The following is a 19,923-nucleotide window of genomic DNA, read 5'->3' on the forward strand; positions in this document are numbered from 1 at the left end:
AAAAACTTTCCCAGCCAGCAGGTTCTCTGTAAACCTAAAAGCATTGGATGCAGATTCTGACACAGCAACAACTTCCCTTGTCAGATGGTGCCAGCACAGCTTGGACTTTGATGCATTTGTGCTCAGATGTAACCAGGCTTTGCAGCTGATGGTATCTTCAAAGGAGCAAATACAGACAGTCTCCTCAAGTGCTTCCAGCCCTCTCCTCCTCCAGTGAGTGTTCCAGAGACCATCCTGCTGTATACCATGAGAGCTGGGATACAGCTCCCTTGGAGCCGACCAGACTGTAGTTTGCTGGGACGGCTGTAGGAAGGGATGGATGCCTTTCTCCCCCTCTTCATGGAGAAAGGGCTCCTTTTAAAAACATCCTGTGGAGGATGCAAGGTAGACAAGTCTCTCCAGAGGAATAGGCACAGGCTTAAAGCATTGGTTAGCTGGAGATTGCAACCCAGGTTCCACTGAAATGAAGGAGAATGCTGCTAATGAATCTACAAGGAAACCCAGATTTCCACTGGTCTTCATACGAGGCCAATCTGAACTAGAACATAGTGTTTGCTGGAAAGGCTGAGCTCTTCCTAACTCCTGTTCCTTATGAGTTTTTCATGCTTATCAGCTTACTTTGCCCTCACAAATCTGCAGATGGGTTTAAGCCCACAGAAGCTTCTGCTATGGACACTTCTCAAAGCAGTTTGCATCATGTCAGGGTTGAGCTTGATCTGATGGCTTCAGGAACCCTTGCAAGGAAAAAAAAAGAAAATCTGAGAAATTACATCCTTCACGGGATCTGCAGATGGTGTATTCCTCTCAGCGGGACCAAAACCATTGAAAAGATAGGAAGCAGCCTTCCAGGAGATGCAGACATTGTCAACATAGCCAGGTGAAAAGAAGGAGGCAGCAGACCATGACACAGGTGTTGTTTTAAACAGATCATCTGCTGTTTTACAGAAAGGAGGGGAAAAAAAACAAAAAGAGAATCACCCTACTGTGTGAAGACTGCACAACCTATTACCTTCATCAGTCCTTTGCAGGGTCACAGCCTTCAGCTAACATCTGCTTGGCTGGAACCAGTCTGCAAATTATATAGTAACGGGAGGCTTTAAAGGCCTTGCAAGAAAATGCAATAAAATAAATAAAAATCAGCTGGGCAAGTTCTGTCTGACAACTCATTTTCCCCCCATCCAATACATTGCCGTGTGGAGACACTGTGGCATGAATCAACCTGTTTTGGCAGCACACGTCTAGCCAGGAAGGGCAGGATGCATCACTCAGGCAGTACATGGGCAACACCCTCCAAAAGGCTCTGTTTACCCAGCGGGAGCCAATGCAATCCCTACACAAAGCCTGTAAGTACATTTAAGGCTCAAAAGTAATCTGAAGCAGGTCCATTCTCCACTCCCACTCCGTAAATACAATCCAAATTGGGTCATCTCCTAACAATGAATGAATGACACTCACTTAAGCCTCTCTGCAGTGCTGACATAATCTAGGTCCTTTCATTCTCCTTGTACTGTAAGTACTAAAGATGCTTTTGTGCATCCTCTGAAGTACTCCATTTAAAAAACCATGGTAACTAGGGCATTGCATTCAGATGCTCTTGGGAAAAAAAACACCATCCCCCTTGCCTCTCAATAGGCTCTTAGGAGGCTTGGGACAGAAAAACATCACCTAATTCAAACTCAGTTTCACCAGGATGCCTGGACCTGGGTCCTGTGAATGGGGGATGAACACAATACTGGGTACCACTTGGATCTCCAGTGTGAAAAACACCAGCAATAGGATGGCATATGGAGAAAGGGAGCCATCACCTGTGTCCTGCAGCTAAGCAGCACCCAAAAGTCCCATTTGAAGTCACTGAGTGCGACAGCACAACTGTAGCATTCAACAGGTAAAACATCCTATTTTCTTTTAAAACTATTGAGTGTTCCTAAGTATCTCAAGTTCTTTTTAAGGGATGACAGGATTATTCAGTTTTAGTACTTTAGTGTGACAAGGAGTAGAGGAACCAAGAAGCAAGTTTTCCTGTTATCTTTGCATGGTAGTAAAAGTTTAAGGAGTTTTGGTGTTGTTTTTTTTTTCTTGCTCATTCCTAATGCCTCAGAACTGTGACACCTCCCTGCATGGCAGCTTTTGAAGTTTGTCTGCCGGCACCAGCATCCTTCTCCTTCCTGAAAAGGAAACAGTCAGAGGTGCGGGCACAGAGATCAGATGGAAAGAGCATGGCAGCTCTCACTAAAAGAGCCATTAGCTGGGAAAAAAACCCACTATCGCAAAAAAAGGGATATTTGTCTAAAATGGAAGGTCTATTATTTGTATTTTTAAAAAGAAAAACGTTCCTTAGGAAAAAAAACAAACACATGCATCAGCATCAGAAAGTCTAACAACTTTAACATGACCTAACTGTTTCACTATCCCTTATATACAATTTTACCAGACTTTTTTCCAAATCCCACTACATACTGTTATGGAGCCACATTCCAAGATGAAAGGTTTTAAAAATAGAAGCCTTTAACCACAACATCTGCAAAAGTACCTCAAAAAAAAAAAAAAAAGAAAATTTTAAGTCCTATCCTATTATGCAGGCCATTCTCCAAATGATGCATAGAAAGACATTTTGAGCCTGTCTGTAGGAAGCAGCATTGGATTCACAACAGCATTGCTGCAGAGGACTTTTACAACAAAATTCATGCCTGTTTGAAAGAGGTGCAAGCTTGAGAGAAGACAGGCAGTTTTAAAGATTTAAAGAACAGATTCTTAAATGGGGAAACTGAGGTATGTAATGATTAGCCAATTCCTCAAACAGCAGAAAATTTATTTCTTCTGGCTAACACACTGTCATCTTTGCTAACATGGACTGTCAGGGTGAGAGACGTGAGCGGGTCAACTGAGGACAAGCTCAGCAGTTCTCCTCGAATTCCTGACTCTGCTCCTGACACCATCCACTGCGTAACTTTTCATGAGGAAAACAGGAGAAAGCTTGTAAATGAAATCAAGACATCAACAATTTGGGGAAATGATCACAACCAGATGAGCTCCTAGCTCGTGTGGGACATGGAGCCATAAAACCAGGTATCAGCACACCTGCTGGCCATCTTGTGAGACATGCAAAGACTGAAGGTTGTTCAGAGGCTGAACTACTGTGCCCTTACTTCTAAATATTAAAGGGAAAATATAAAAAAAGAGTATTAAACTTATGTAAGCAGCAAAGAATAAAAGCTAAAATAACAAGGGGTTTGCACGAGATGCCCCCATTTCTGTATTGTAACATGCACAAGAAAAAAGTGGGTTTTTTATAGCCAGCATTTAGTATTGTTTTGTTGCTATTTTTCTTGAGACCCTAAGAGCACTCTCCTCCATATGAACCTTACAGGATGGGGAAAAAAAAAAGGAAAAGCTGACACTTTTTGTATTGCTCTAGCAGGCCTCTGCTCATTTAGACTTTTGACAGTAGAAATTTTTTATGGGAATTAATGAAGAGAATTAACTCTGGAGCCTGCTGCTCCCTGCCACCTCTCTTGGGATGAGTATAGCAGCTCCTGGCTGTGCTCCCTCATCTCCACCATGGATGAGGCAACTGGGAAGAGTCTGCTCACAGTCAAGTCTATGAATGTTTCAACCATTGCCTCCTCCTTTGAGCAGCTGCCTAAAAGCTTACCCAAACCTGGGCCTTCTGCCACATCATCCGGCTGCTCTAACTAATGAGCTCCTCTGTTTGTAAACCCAAGCCTTGACAGACACTCTCTGGTGCACGGGTACATAACGCGCTCACACAACCACAGACGCTCCCTGCTCCCAGCCTGCCACAAGGCTTCTCCATCCCCTGCACCATGCACCTTGTGAGACAGCAGCCTCTTGACTTTAGATCATCAGAGGCTGACATTTCACAGGATCTGCTCCAGCAGGAAGGCAGAGCTTCAGGAGTAAGTTCTCCAGCAGCATTTCACTCTGCTTTGCAAAGCCAGACTGTGCTGAGTTTCATCTCACAGCACAAGACCCACAGAAGTTTAGCTCCCAGGACCACTAATGCCAGCTACACTGTGGCAAGTCACCTTGGTTAATGCATAATGTCTGCCACCCCTTCAGGGGAAGGACAAGTCCCTGCCATACCTCAACCTAAACAGCAGAATTTTGGTGTTGTGTCGCCACAAGTTTCTGCAGGAACACGAACAACCAAAGAAAGCTACTTGCACTTGGAACAAGAGACAGAAGTCTGCAGTGCTGTGTTGTGGTATAGCGGAAAACAGCAACGAAATGTTTTTTAGAGAGCAAATGACAGCCACCTGGTTTTGCTGCTGCTATTCCTAAAGAAACATCAGACACATCCTGGTCCCAGGTGAAGAACAAATCCCACATATGCAGCGGATACAAGTCTCACAGGAAACTATGACAGGTATTGTAGGACAACTCAAAAAGCAGAAGGAGAGGAAATGTCCCACCAAACTATCAGCACTCAATCAAGCAGGCGATTTCCTCTGCTCAGAGCCATCATCAATTAGTCATCTTGGTGTTTGGGAACCCTTGCCACTGATGAAGGCCCTTTTCAATCTGATCCAGCACCAGCTACCAGAAAATGGAGAGTGAGTTTTAAGGAAATCCCACTGGAAAGAGAAACCAAGATATACAGGAAAAGTTTCACCAAAACGAGTCACCACACAGTTTCTACTCTATTGCTGTTGATGGATCTCCAATCCTCTTAACACAGACTAGCACAGAGACAACACAAGGTTTAGCAGAGAAGTAGAGATCTGTAGACTTAACTTTTAGCCTTCTCCCTTCATCAGTCACCTCGAGCAAGAGCACTCACCAATCATGGTAACTGGTGAAGCTTCCCCTTTGCCTCCATAGTCCATACCAAGCAATACCTCTATATGCACAAAGGAGAAATTCATAGACATTCAAATAAAAATCTTTGCTGAGAGGAGATCAGAAAAACCCACAGCCAACACACACACCTGTCCCCCCCACATGCCACAGCAAATTAAGCTGCTATAAAGTGAACTATCTATTGTGGAACATGACAATCAATTCAATGGATACACCATTATTTCCATCAAGCCATGTCAAGGACTAGTGCTCTTGTATAAGAACATGTGAGTTGGGCTTTAGATGTGTTGGATTTTTTTATGTGTATGGACATAAATTCTGGAAAATTTGAGGAAGCAGGGCTGGTTATTTTTTTATCACAGCACTTGGAAAACAGAAACAAAATCATTTGTGGCTTTCAGTACTTTAAACTAAGTGAATAAATGGAGAGAGCAGCCAACTTCTGAATTCATCTAGATGAATTGCTGAGATCATGTCATTAGCAAACACTGCTCTCACTTTGGTTTTGGCTGGAAAGCCACTCCAAAGGGGTGTCCCGTTACAGAATGGAAACACTGATAAATTGCCTAATGTTTCAGCAAGAGAGTAAATGCAAGATGTGTGACAAAAATGCTTGCTGAGTAATAGATGTTGGGTCACATGGACATGTTTCTAAATTCCTTCTCTTTGGTATGTTCAACAACTCTTCCAGGAAGAAAGTCAACACGATGAAGCACAGAATGCTTTTTTCAAGTAAGTCTGCCATTACTCTATTTTCCCTGCAACTAGAAGGTCAGTTCTAATCCTTTTCAAAGCATCCACAAAGCATTTACCTAAATGCTGACTCCAGAGCAGCACGGTCAAGGCAGAGAGTATATAGTCATGAAATATTAAGCTGTGGGCATCACAAAAAAAGGCATCTATGTACCAAGGCAAGAAAGAAAACAGGAGCCACTGCTGTCATGCAAACCATGTTAGGAGCACAGAGAAAGACCATGAGACAGCAGATGAAAAATGTCAATCAGAAGGAGGAAATGCTTCTTCCAAGTGACCCACAATTGCCCTGTAGCATGTTCTTCTACTCAGAGCGAGTTATAGAAAGTATCTGCGAACTGCAGGAAAACAAGACTGTTGCAACTGTTAAATCCAGTGACTCATTCTCCCTTCCCTGAGGATCCACTCTGGTTGTCCCCAGGGGAGGGGATACTGGCTGAGCTAGACCTTGGCTGGAGCCAGCGTGACAGGTCTTTCACTCTCGAGCTACCATATGTGGGCATTAGGCAAAGCTGGGAGAGGTCTGGGCTCCAACATTTAAGTCCTTTGACCAGGCATCTTAAGAGACCATCTTGCCAGGGCTCTGAAATATGAGCAGACCAAGAAGGGATTACAGATACTTCCGACTGTCTTTGCAGAGAATAACCACCATCTTCTCTTTCCTGAGCAAAGGATTCAGAAGGGAAACACTGTTTTGTCTGGTGCAGAGCCCCAAGCAGTGCGACACAGACAGTCCTGTCTTTTCCACAGTGTGTCACTCTGCAACAGAAATTGCAAGTGTTGTAGAAGACAAGAACAAAAGCAGCAGTCCTTCATCAACCCAAAGGCAGCTCAAACTGAGATCACCAATGAGTGGCACAAAATTTATCCAGCATCTACAACTACCTGCCCATTACAAAAGGCACTCGCTCTCATCATTAATGGGCCACAAGCTTTACAGAGGAAATCTGAAGGCAAGAGGCATCTCCAACTGCTTGGACATCCCTGCTACACCAACCACTTAGATGTTGCAACAAGCAGATCGTACTTACAAAACTCTTGCATCACCAGACAGGACAAACTTCCAGGAAGACACACCAGAATCAGCTCTCTACACCACAGCATTCCCACATACAGCAAACACTTCCACAGCCATTAACTGGTGGATGACACTGGAAGGCTGTGAAAACCAGTACTCTTAAAAGGAATAGAAAGGCGATGCCGTGCCATCCTGCTGAACAGAGCAAGTTTTAAGCCACTTTACTCCTGCACTTGTCCTTGATGATTTAAAGGACTAGGGCACTGTTTTCAAGCTGTTCGTCTCTTTCACTAAGTATCCAAGCGAAAACCTGGCACAAACAAACCTGCCAGTGGCTGTGTTTTTCCTGCAAAACAAAAAAAACCATCTCTCATTAATAGTGAAAAGGTTCATGGGAGGGAGCAAGCTGATCCACTCCACTTCAAGGCTGCTCTGTCAGAAAATGCATGAATGCAGGCAAGGTCCAGGGAACAGGTAAATGGCTCACACAGAGGACATCTCCATCTCACTTGAACCAGGGAATACAGAGCAGAGATCTCAATAATCCTTCTCCCTATGGCAACCAACCCTCCAGAACAAATTAGCAGCAACGAAATCTGACAGAGGTCCTTTCTTCTGAAGGTTTTTAGCCACTTCTGCCTTCAGATGGGAAATCATAAGGACTTTATGCAGATCATACAACTTGTCCTCGAAGCCAAGGCAGCTTGCCTTGATGTCATAAACTGCATGTGCACATAAAAAGAAGTATTTTCTCTCTGCTGTAGCTATTTTCCAACCAGGCTGACAAAGTCCTCCTGTTTCTTCATGCTCCTCTTGTGCTTCCTATTCTAGACAGCTGTCTCAAGTGTTTCATGTACTTTCACACGAGGTTACTCACTTCTGAGTACAAGGAGCCAAGACTTCTAAGGTATAAAATGATAGGTTACAAAAATTTTATGAGGATACTCTCACTAGTTGCTGATTAAATTAAAGTCTGAGCTCTATGGACATTGCAGACAAAAATAATGAGAGTGATGATCGCAATTAAAAACTGCGGGCCAGGCATCTCTCGCTCCACAAAGAGGTGCAGATAAGTGTCATGGCACTGGCCAGCTCTGGGGCTAGCAGGGGCCACTCAGCAAAGAGGTGAGAAACCCTGTGCTATTGGAAAGGTGCACACAGAAACACATTATGTTTCAGGGCCGACAAATCCCTCCACTGAGAAGGTTAAAACCAGGACATCCCATAAATGGGGGCTGTGCATTCATGGTCCCCCAGCTGTGAGAAAATGAGAGCTGACAGCAGTGCCAATACAAGCAGTCTGTCCTCTCTCCTGTTCACTAGGTTTATGTGCCGATGATGCAGCCTGTGGGCATATCGTACTCACTCTTTATATTCGGCATCCAGCTAAAACAACGCTTCCTCTTGTTTCTTCTCCCACCTCAAACCAGTCGGGCTTCTGGCAACTAGGAGAGTAACCAGAACAAACAGTCCTCCTGATCCACTAACCTGAGCATCTCTGCCTTGTGCTAGACTTGTAAACCAACCCACTTCAGCCTGAAGCTAGGTGTCCTGCAAACCAGGGCTCCTACCATGCCACCATGGAGAGATGCTCACGCAGAGCGGCGAAGCAAGTCCCTCAGCGCCGCCACACACCAGTGTCACACTCTGTTTTAGCATGCCAGCTGCAAATGGAGGCCAGTGCTGGATGGGGTTTCCTTCCTCCCAACAGTACTTCTCGTTGTATCAAAAACATAGCGGAGAACAGAAACAGAGCTGTCCTGTAGACGTGCATCTCAACTCTTCTAAACAGAGTAAGACCCGAGTCTTGGTCTTCCTGTATCCTAGCTCAGCACCGTCTGTCACTTTTCATGCCCCAGCCTGCTTTTGCCTAGGATTGCACCATAGAAACACCTGCATCATCATCATGAGACTATAAAATGCCTGCCATCTCCAAGCTGCAGATTTCTGGCCAAAGCAGCAAGCCTTTGGAAGTCTCTGATGACTGTTTTTTCCTCCCTCACCTATATCAGTTCATCTGAATAACAGATGCTTCCTTTGTTAGTTTTGGTTTCTGTTTTGTTCAGAGGTTTGCTCACTTTTCTTATTTGAGTTGCTCTTAACAAAAAGCCCAGCTCCAGGCTGTGGCATGACCTGTGCATTAGGCGGGCTGCTAGACTGCTCTTTTTTGATCTACTAATAACAGCCGGTTTTTTTCTCTTGGTTTCCAGGGAAGGCGAATGGCTCAGCCTCCAGGAAAAAGACACAGCAATTACATTTATACCTCAAACCAGCAGAGTGTTTTAGTGCAGAGCTTGCAGAGCACGCACTGAGCTGGTGCCCTCCAGCATCTGTGCTGTAAACGGAGCACACTGGGGACAAGCTGACCAAATGGAGAAGGGTGACAGCTCCTTGCCTCTTTGCTGCGGAGGGTGTCCCCAAAATCCTCTGAAGAACATCCAGTAAGCCTCTGTCTCCCTGCTACTTTCATAAACTGTAATTCTAGATTTGGAAAGAAAACAATATGCAACAAAAATTAATCCAAAGACTTCTCTTTGTTAGGGTCACATTTCCACCAAAAAGGAGGTGATTGCTCAATTTGCAGATCAACGCAGCTTTACAAAGTACTCACTAAGCACAACCACTGTGACTTCTCAAGTTCAGTCCAATATCCAGCACAATTCTTCATTAGATATACTAATAATTAAGTATAAAAATGAATAGTTATGTCTACAAGTAAGGTTTTACGCAGGTAAAAATTCACACTGCATTCACTTTGCAGCATGTTATCATATCAATAAGTAAATCATATTTTCATGTGTGCAACTGTAGCTATTAAGAAAGCATTAGGCATCTTACACCCGGTCTTGTGGAAGTGTCCTTCCCTACGGCAGGAGAGTTGGACTAGATGATCTTTAAGGTCCTGTCCAGCCCAAACTGCTCTATGATTTCATGATCTAGCTTCTAATTTATTAACACCAAGCCTGTTTTCTCATGTATCATCCTTGTGGCTTTTGCAATCTTAATAGGGATAGCAGGGGATTACTTTATCACAGATACCAATGATGAGGGAGAAGGTACCTTGTACCTCTGCAGCATGCCAAATTGGTAGAACAGAAGTGATCCTTGGTTTTATAGGAGCTGTTTTAGTTATACTAGTGTACCACTATCATTACCTCAACAGCATAATTAATGAGTTATGGCAACTTTATAAGAACAGGCTCTTTGACAGGTGTGCCAGCTGCCAAATCTATTGGTATTATTTTGCATGACAAAGTGTGCCAAGCCTGATACTCTGCTCAAGCAATGTAAAAAACCAGATTTTTGGGCAGATCCCCAGGACAAACACTCAAGCAGACATAGCAGCTGGTTTTTCCAGAGACATGGTGAGCCAGGTACACTTGCAGGCTTTTCCATACCAGACGCACAAAGTCCTTCAACTCAAAGAAAGTTTATTTCAAAGGGTTTCCATCAGGAAAGCAGGAGTCTCTTTCACAACATGCCTGCCAAATTTCTAAGGCTAGAAAGCTCAAGCAAGTTGTATAGTCCATGCATTTTGTTTTCCCTTTTAATTTTTTAATTTTTTTTTTTTTCACAATTAACGTACCACTTACAGAAATGGCTACTTACAGGAATGATCTCTCTCAACGCTAACACTAAATGTATATCCAAGAGAGTTTCATAACTGAGATAGAGGATAAACTAATTTAAATACAAGACAGCCTACCAGGAGGGTTCTTAATATACCAGGCAAAAAGAGACAAAGAGAGAAACCACTGCAGCATGGAGATGACTACTGATTGTCTTGCCTTGGAGGCTTGAAGGGAATCTGCAATTTTGGTGGCAGAAAGAGAAGGAAATGACATTTTCACTCAAATAATATTCAAACAATTGTCAAATACTAGTCCTTCTGAAAATTACATTTTTTTAATTGACTTCTAACCATTTTTTTCAAGGATGAGCATAATCAACTTCTGACTTTACTACGCCTTTGGCATCTTTAGGTAATCATCACTACACCTACCTAAGGGATGCTGCAGTGCCAGGGTTAGGTCCTTCAATAAAATACTCCTTTGTTTAACCTACACATAAAGCCTTCTGAAGGCTGAACACCAATATTTTTGGCTGGTATCTGAAAACAGTCAAAAAACCAGCTGCTTAGAGCAACCTCAAGTTAAACTAGACTAAAGAAGGAAAGAAAGTGCATATTTTCCTATGGAAATAAAAGTAATCACCATGCTTGGAGTATAACTCCAGGTCAATACAGGCAAACACCACACAGTTTTGAAGAAAAACAATTAATATCCCTCCACACCTATCACCAAGCCTCTGAGAGGGGCTGATGCAGCAAGGCATGACTTGAAAAGAGGACAGTGACTGACACAGGAGACCAACCCATCACCAGCAGCAAGCACACTTGACTGCCCTGCCACAAAACCTGAGAAAAAGCATCTCCCCAAAAAAACCAGAACCATTTTAACTGTGATTAAAAATACTTGAGTTTGCAGTTTATACACATGAACTTAGAAGAGATGCTCTGAAAAATGTTTCTCTCTTGTGGTTTCTCTAACAGCATCATCATTACATCATTAAAGGGGAGACACTAATTCATTCCACTACTAGTTGCTTAATCCAAACACTTCTCTATGGCCATTTAAATAGTCAGATGACATTGAGGCTGTTTTGACTAGAAGATGCACCACTGGTTTCTCACTTGTGGATTTTATTGCGAAATTCTGTTGTTACACTGGGGGGGAAAAAAAGCTTATTCAAAGGATAAAAGAGAAAAAGTACTTGAGAAAAGGTTATTAATCTACATGTGCCCCATTCTCCACCTCCACCAGTTTTGTTTTTACTTTTTTTCCCCCTATCCTAAGGGATGTTGTTTGCTATAGCCCATCCAATTTAGCTAGTCAGCTGCAACAAGCACTGGGATGCTGTGTTCAGGTAAACACTTAGGAAACCTATCTCCTGAGCATCGAGGTCATGGTAATGAGCTGGTGGTTGAGAAGATTTCAGTGACTTGCTGCGGTGGCTCACATCCTGTCCCTGAGTAGTTTGCTCATCACAGTCCTCCCACTGATGGATCAGCAGACTCCCAGTACCCAACAGGCCAGGAGTTCCCCCTTGACAAGATCAGTAATCATTGCAGAGAGGGGAAGAAGTCAGACACATCCTAGGAGATGCCACTGCAATGCCAAAAGTATCATCTACCTGGGCTTGTGTAAACCAAAGCCTTTCACCCCTGTTCAGTGCTCAAAGGGAAAACTCAAAAATGCAAAAAACCCCACATCTCACATAATAGATACTTAGTGGAAAAAAAAAAATCTGAGTGGAGAAATTCATTATTGCAGCTTATTTTAAATTAGGGAAGCAAACTTAAGTCTTTGCACAGCCAGAAGATCATGCTCTGAAGAAACCAAGGGAGGTTTACAGATGTACACCATGCTGACCACAGGGTTCAGCTTCTGAGTTCAATGTAGGTAAAGGAATGCTTCGATGCAAAGCTATGTCAAGCCTGGTAAACACATATACATACAGATCCTATTAATAACCTGTTATTTCTGGAGGGAATTGGGTGAGCTTGAAAATAAGCATTGGTCTGGAAGAGTAGAACAAATTTAACACGTGAGATGCTGTGTAGAAAGAGTTTATTATGTCACTAGAAATGTTTCTACGAAAGCCAACTCTGTCAAGGTTATGAAGTCCTGCTTAAAGGTGAACTTGGCACAATCTTAAATGAAACCTGGCCAAAACCAAGCAAAAGCTACACAAGAATCACACTTTCATAAACTCAAATGTAAGCACTACAAAGGCAGCTTTCCTGCCTGGTACTTTGAATATAAGGCCTTCTCTAACAGGAAAAAAATATTTTCTGCTATGTGACCCACAAGACTCCAGAAGCATTTAGGAGACTGTTTTAGTCAAAGTCAAAGGAGGTTAAAAAAAAGCCTATAAAAGTGGAAGACAGTGTGAACAATGCCGAGCTATTCATTCAAAAATGAAATCTGCTTCTGGGAGCGAAGGGGAAATGCACACCACAATAGCTTTGGAAATCACTGCCCAGAACCCTCAGGAAAAGAATAAAAAAAGGAAAATATACTTTCAGAAATCAAGAATGATAAAAGTAACACAGAAGAATTACAGCAGTTGCACACTAGGAAATAAAGATCAAAAACAAAATCACCATGGTCAAGCCATTCATCCCAGTTCTCATAAGCTTGTTTTTTACCCAGTTTAATCCAGAAAACTGGTGCAGGGGTTTTAGCAGCTGCCAGCACTTGCACCATGCAGGGATGCAGCCCCCAGTGCTCCCCATCCCGATGCTCCTACTGCAGCTCCCACCTGGACGTGGGACAAGCCCAGATGCCACACCTGGACTGCTTGCACTATGCCAGGGCAGAAAACACGGAATGAAGGATGTATTGTGGATCCTTTAAAAATCCTCTTTGATTTAGATGCAACCTGCTAAATCCCTGCTTCTCCTTGGTGTGGTCCTCACCATACAAAATGGAGGTTTGGAAACACATGGGCGCTGATGGCAGCACTGGCAGCACTGTCACATGCTGTGCATGTGCTAGTCTCTGCCCTCCTCAGGAAGCCTTTAGACAGTCTTATTTCCACTCAAAGCATGACCACTGAAGCCCCAAAAACAGCTATCCTAGATTTTTTTTTTTTTTAATGCCTATTTCAGGAATAATACACCAGGAAGTACTAGCCACTGCCTTCTGCTGGCATTTTCCCAGCCTCCCAAAGCCTACCACGGGCCCTGCCACAGCAATTTTTCAGGGTTAGATAAATAAACAAAGAAATGGGTTATATAAATAAACAAAGAAATAGACAACAAGCCACAATTATAGATACCTACCAGAAACTTTTGGCATTTCAGGTTCCCATTTTCACCTTCTTTTTCAGCCTCATCTTCCTGCACCCTGGCAGCCTGGTACAGAAGCTTCCAAAGCACGTAAAGTCCAACCACAGCTGCATACCAGCCAGCTGTGACTTGACTCTGTTTGTTCTCTATGGCTAAAAGGCCAGGAGCAATGCAAGACCACTCTGGTTTTATGGACTGTACCATTCACAACATCCTGGATCCCAGCAAAGGATGCAAGCAAGAGACTGTAACTTCATAAATTACCAGCACACCAAACCCATGTCTTCCAGCAATGCTATCGTTCTCCTTCCCTTCCCCTCTGTTACAATACCTCAAAGACCTAAAAACACTTATTATTTATCAATCTAACAATTCCAAGAGCTACTTAGGAGGAAAAAAAACCCCAACCCAGATTAGACCAGCAGGACTCCGAAGCAGAGTACTGGCGCTTGTCTGGAAAAAGTGGCACCACTCAGACAGTCTCAACAAGCAGCAAAATATAGCCAAAACCACTCTTAATGAAAGCTGTTTCTTTTCTCTGAGGAAAACAAACAAGTGAACTACATGGAAACTCAGCCAAAAAGAAAAAGCAACGCAGTCCCTTATGAACTGATAAGACATGAGATAGCCCACTGCATTCCCAGTTTAGAGAGAAAAAGCAGAATACCCTTACTGTTTCATTTCTCTCTAATTCTGCTATATGGGTTTTTTTGCAAGTCTGGGTTTCACCTGAGAGTAATGCAAAAAGGAACATAAAAAATCTCAACAGAAATGGCAACTGAAGAGCAGCCATCTGTGTGGGCGTTTCTCTTTCCAAAGAAAACTTGGAGTGAAAAGGGTTTTCCAATGAGCCAGCCAAGAAAAGGGAAACTTCATCAAGAGTCACAGTGGGATCTGCCTGGAGAGTATGCTTCATGCAAGTACTGGGGCTAAAACCATTCCCCCTGCCCACTACCAGCAGCCCTCACAGATGTCCATCTGTCCACTGTTCCTTATCTTCCCTTTCAAAAACTGCCGTTTTTAAAAAGCTGCTGGGAAGCACACATTGCATGGCAAGTAATTACAGAGCAAAGCAGAGCAGAGCCACCTCCAGGGATAAGCAGCAATTTAGACAGTCACCAAACACTGACCCTCCACAAGGGTTGCACGATATCTCTGCGTGTGAAACCACACTGAGAGACACCAACATTGGCACCTCACACTTCGCTGTGTAAGCACGAACTGCGGAATGCCCACGGATCAGACCCGCGTGCTGCAACTGCTCACCTGCAATTAACAAAGATTTCAAAAACGGCGATCTGACCCTTGCAGAAGTCAGCTCTGTTCTCGGCTGCAGGTAACCCACAGACTGCCAGAATTTCCATTGCTGCAACCTCACATGCAGAACTGGGTTTCAGCATTCAGCCATCCTCACCTGCCTGAGTACCTGGGGCTGGAGGCTGCCAGCCAAGCACAGATCTCAGCCTGCTCAAAAACCCAGCACATTTGTAAGGTACGATGTCAAACTACAGCAGATAGAATGCTGAATTAGGCTGCTCAGCCTCCATCCAGCTCCTTCCAGAGCAGCTCCACTAACACCACTGGAGACAGGGTATTCATTTGGAAATTAGCAGTTTACATGTACCTTTGGTCCAACCCAGGACAGCTATTTTCACAGCATCTTTACCAGCAGATTACAATATAAGCCCACATAGTTTAAGCATAGTTCAATGACACCAGCAGAAATTCACTGATAGAAAAAATGTTTTCCTACCAGTGTACTCAAAGCTCAAGGTAGACACTTCCTCCTTCAAGCACTCAGCCGCTGGAGTGAAACCCTCCTTCCTTTCACCTGAGGGTCAGAAGAAAAGCTGAACCAGGGATGCTCTGACATTCCTGGTCATTTTGTAGCAAGTCACTGTAAAAGGAAACTGAGCTGAATATTCACGTGCTTAAGGCCACTTAAAGCAGAGACTGCTTTCCTAACATATCAGTGTTCTTTCAGTCTTTGAGGGCAAGAGATGGACAGGAAAAGAACTACTTTTGGGGAGAAAGCACAAATAAGATAGAAGTTCCCCTGAAATAATTAGCAATGTGAGGGGAAAAAAAGGAAAAAAAAATCCCACAAAAACCAGCCACCCACAAACTTTCCCTAAGGAAAAGCTTCAAACTTATGAGGTGTCTATATCCACAGGTCATCAGATGTACGGCAAGTGTGGGGCCGAGTACTGCAGCAACACTGGGAGACAGATCTTCTGCATCCCACATGTACATCGGATTTGCAAATAGGTTTGTAACTAGAAAGTCCCCAGGAACTAGGGAAATTTGAGTAGCTACAACAATCCTGATTTGCCAGCTGATACAGATGTTTTTTCAACAGGAGATACTAACAAGTCTTCGGAAAACATATGCCCCCTCCCCCTTGGAGAGAAGAGTGTCATTTTGGCACTTATTTTTTCCTAGTCTTCTCAGGAAGCTTAACAGGAAATGGCAGAGACTTCCCCCACTGCATAAATTCTTTTATCAAGTTAAGCTAAGGGAAGATTACTGCTCTAGACAGTTGATGGGTGCTCCTACCTTGATTCTCATGGCGCTTCTACTCCAATGACTGAAACAGCACTTAAAATTTTGTTTCACCTCCAATTCTTTTACAAAGATACAGTTCCATTACTTGCAGGCAACATAAACATGTATCCACTTGGACCAAATGCAGAATACACCTAAATTCCTAGTGCTACTTGCCCTCTTTCTTCTGGTTTCCAAACATTCAGAAGAAAATTAAAACTGAACGATTTCTCTTTGTTTTCTTAATGGAACCATGACAAAGCTACTGTGCAATTGTCTGCTATGGGAGAGGGGGAAAAAGGAAGAAAGATAAAGCAAACCACAGGAGTTAACCTGCAGTGGCAAACAAATATTTACATGCCCACATGTGGAGTCAAGTCTCAGTTTTTCAGAGAAGTAAGTACCAAAGGCTTTGAACACAGTCATCCACTCTCTGGTGTCACTCTCAGATGTCTGGTCCTTTCAGCACTAACAGCTAATGGTAACAAAGATGCCTCTGTAAAAGGAGTAATGGAAACATCAGGGGAGATGCAGGAACAAGAAGAAGATATTTCTACCTCTGAAGGGTAGCTGTTACGTGAGAAGCCAGTGCAAGACCCAGAGTGGTTAGGAGCAGTTGGTGAAAGCAATGAGGCGTACGAAGAGAGTTTGTCCCTGAAGCAGCAGCTGGGTAAGAGAGGAGGAGATAGCTGCAACACTGCCCCAGGACATCCCATGTGCCACCCTATTCATTTCAGGGTATCTGACAAGGGTACTCAAACATGGGGATGATAATTCCCATATCATCAAAGAGCTCAACCCTCAGCGAACCTCCTGTGGCACCAAACGCAAGTGCAACAGGACAGCGCAACACACTGCATGATGTAACGCTTCCCATGGGTGCAGTTAAGGTGACTTTGCTAATTCACTGCTCGGGGTCAGGCCAAGAGGTTGGCTACATCAATCACCTACCCCTGAAGAGCAGTTCCCATCCACTGCTGGTTAACCTCTGTGGCAGCCATCACAATGAAAAACAAGAGCAACCCAGACTGAATTATCCACTGCAGCAAATGCAATGCTGTTCTCAATTTGCATTACCCAACCCTTATGCTCTCACAACAGTGTCTTAAGGTATTTTTCAAGTCAGCATTTAGCTTTTAAACTAGCTAATATGACATTTCCTCTCCCTTCCCCCAGTCCGAGTATTTGGCAAAATCGCTTCTTCTGCAAATTGCACTGCAAATGCTGAACTGTTGCCAGTTAGACAGGGAAAGTCTTGACTAAAAATAAACCACATTTCAGAAAATAGATCCCTTCTCCATACGATGAAGTAGTGGATAATACATGCAAGCAGATCTGCCAGGAGAACACAGCCTCCAGATTTGCATACGAATCTCATCAAGCTCAACAGACAGCTGCAACTCCTGTGACTTGTCCCATCTTAACAAAAAAATGGAAAAAAAAAGGAGAGGTAGGGTTGAGGATGCTGGGATAAATCAACTTTCCATCTGTTTTGGTAGGAAGAGAAGTGTCACCACCATCACTTGAGTGCATCCCCAGTGAACCAAACTGCTCATAACCCATACGGGAGGAAGAGGATGGTACTGCACTCCCTATATGGTCACTATAAGAGGCAAAACCTTGTTACAGGAAATTTGCTGCAATTCAGGCATGAGAAGAGAACCTGGGCTTTTGCCACCTGAGTCACCAGGAGTCTGGGGCACTGACTCAGTGCTGGCTCCCTCCGACTCAGACGCACCTGCAACACCTTGCTAGCAAATGGAGGCACTCGTACCTTCGCTGTTCCCATTCTTATTATGGTTCTCCCTCTGAGAAGAGGCCTTTTACGCTAGAAAACTAATTCGAGGAAAGGAAAGCACAAGGAGAAGGCTAACATGGGAAGCACAGGCAGTGCTCTACTAACCAGCTCTGCTTTATGCTCCAAAGTGGAAGACACATCTGCTTTCATGGTGTGATAAAGCCCAAGAATTACGGGAGAATTAGGTAGAAACAGCTCCACCCTGACTCCTACTTCTCCAGCATGTCTGCGGCACCGCCCAGACAGTCCCGGATGAACCAGGTTTTCAAGAAAGGTCTCTTTCCGTAATGAATCCATTTCACTTTTTTAGGGATCGAGAAAGCTTTATGCAGCAAGTTATGACTATGTCCTTATACAGTCAAATGGGCCATTCGGGCAAGCTAAATGCAAGGCAATGCCATTTTGAGATGAGATCCATCAGGGATGGATGTTCGCAGAAGGAGTTTCTTTTGCTCTGTAAGCTCTTAGGGCAAGCTGAAGGCTCGAGCTCAGCATGCCAGGCCAATCCCTTCTTGTCCATCGATGCTCTCACAGCAGTATTCATCTACCTGCTTTTCAGACCTCGCCTGAGCAACCACAAATGGCAAAATATTTCACTCCAATTCCACTGGTTGCACACACACCTCTGGTCAGCCGGGAACATAATTCCATTTGATAAAAAAGCAGATTGCAACCCAGCCCTATATTTTCTTCTCGTCAAAGTAATGCAGGAAATGAAATAGAGGCGCAAGTGGACCTGCTGGTAGCGCAGCAAGGGGCATCACTGAAAGCATGTTTGGCATCTCAGGGACCATATCCAGCTCAGGCAATCCACTTTGCAACTGTCTAGCATTCTAAGACTGCAGATTAGATTTTTCAGTTGAGCACTGATGCCTTAAAGCAATAACTAATCAAATAATTCCAGCAAAAGGACACACAGGGCAGCACAATGGAGGCACTACTCCACTGCTCTGGCTAGCAATCCGTGGCAGAGCAGAGCAGTAATTATCCAGGGAGGAATAAGCTGCTACAGGCTGCCCTTGCCATACATTAAGAAAACAACAGCAGATTTGTTCGTGGTTGGATACCAACATGAACACAGCTCCCTCCCACTCCCATTCGGGATGCAGGCAGACACACACCACGGGGGAGCTACCAAAGGCCAGCAAGGCAGGAGGGCGCAGCAGCCGCCTGCGCAGCCGTGAGCTCAGCCGGGATTCCCCAGCTGGTGCTCCTGGAAGGAAAAGGTTGTGCCTGCGTTAGCGAGGAGCATGGCCTCCCAGGAGCTGCTCTGCAGCGACGCTGTGTTTTCCAGTGCTCCCCTCAGAGGCCGTCAGCAAAGCTAAATGCAAACTTTGTCTTCTGCCTGGGTGTTTTCACAACGCGTCTGGATGGAAAAAATAACTACTCACTGTGGAGCAGTCTCCTCCACAGTGTCCACTCCACACCCATAAGGCAAACTCCGCACGTTTCACTGCTGGACTCATAAAGACCCTCTTCCCCTCGCCAGGAGCATGGCAAACATACCTGTTCCGAGCATCAGCTTCTCTTAAAGCACTGACCAGGAGCCAGGACACGATTCCCATTGGCATAAAGGAACTGGCAAATCCTGTGAGCATTAGAGAAAATACTAATTAGTGACATTAGTAAGAGCTGGCTGGGGAAAGGGAAGGATGGTAAAGCGATCTCGCGAGAACTGGAAGGGTGTTAGATCCCTGCCCTGAACACACTCCTGTCTAGCCCGGGCACCACAGTGGAGGTATCTGGCATGAGGCTGTCAGCGGACTTCTCCAAAATCACAAAAGGAAGCCAATGTAAAAGGCAAGACAATGAGTCCCAAACCAAGGCTGTTCATCCAGTAAAGCCTCCTCAACAGTCAGTGCACTGAAGTTAACATCCCTGAGATGCTGCTGAAGAACTGCTCCACAGTACTTGTGCAATTTCTTCTAGTTTGCAGAGCAGGCAAATCCCACATGATGTCAGAGCCAGGCTGCTTCCATTTTTTCATCATCATCATTATTATTGATTCATCATTATGGCTTCATAATAGAAATGGTTTTATATCTCCCACTGATTGCTACATAAAGCTTTTGTACCTTAGTTACAGAAAAGACATCTAGGAGCACTCAGCAAAAGCTGTGACAGAAGTTGCCTCTG

At 44.1% G+C, this 19,923-nt stretch overlaps 1 protein-coding gene across 4 annotated transcripts in view; it reads right to left on the reverse strand.

Annotated features, from left to right (window-relative positions):
- LOC116788606 (USP6 N-terminal-like protein) overlaps nt 1–19,923 on the reverse strand; it is a 78,150-nt gene that overhangs the window by 46,782 nt on the left and 11,445 nt on the right. For 2 of the 4 annotated variants that reach the window (XM_032691591.1, XM_032691595.1), the window contains exon 2: nt 19,294–19,375. The gene's annotated coding sequence lies outside the window, so the exon portion shown is untranslated. Of the gene's footprint in view, nt 1–6,605; nt 6,679–15,198; nt 15,343–19,293; nt 19,376–19,923 lie in introns of those variants that run through there. The other 2 variants (XM_032691592.1, XM_032691594.1) reach the window with 2 other exon arrangements.

This window comes from Chiroxiphia lanceolata, chromosome 6 (assembly GCF_009829145.1).
Source record: "Chiroxiphia lanceolata isolate bChiLan1 chromosome 6, bChiLan1.pri, whole genome shotgun sequence".
NCBI classification, from domain to species: domain Eukaryota; kingdom Metazoa; phylum Chordata; class Aves; order Passeriformes; family Pipridae; genus Chiroxiphia; species Chiroxiphia lanceolata.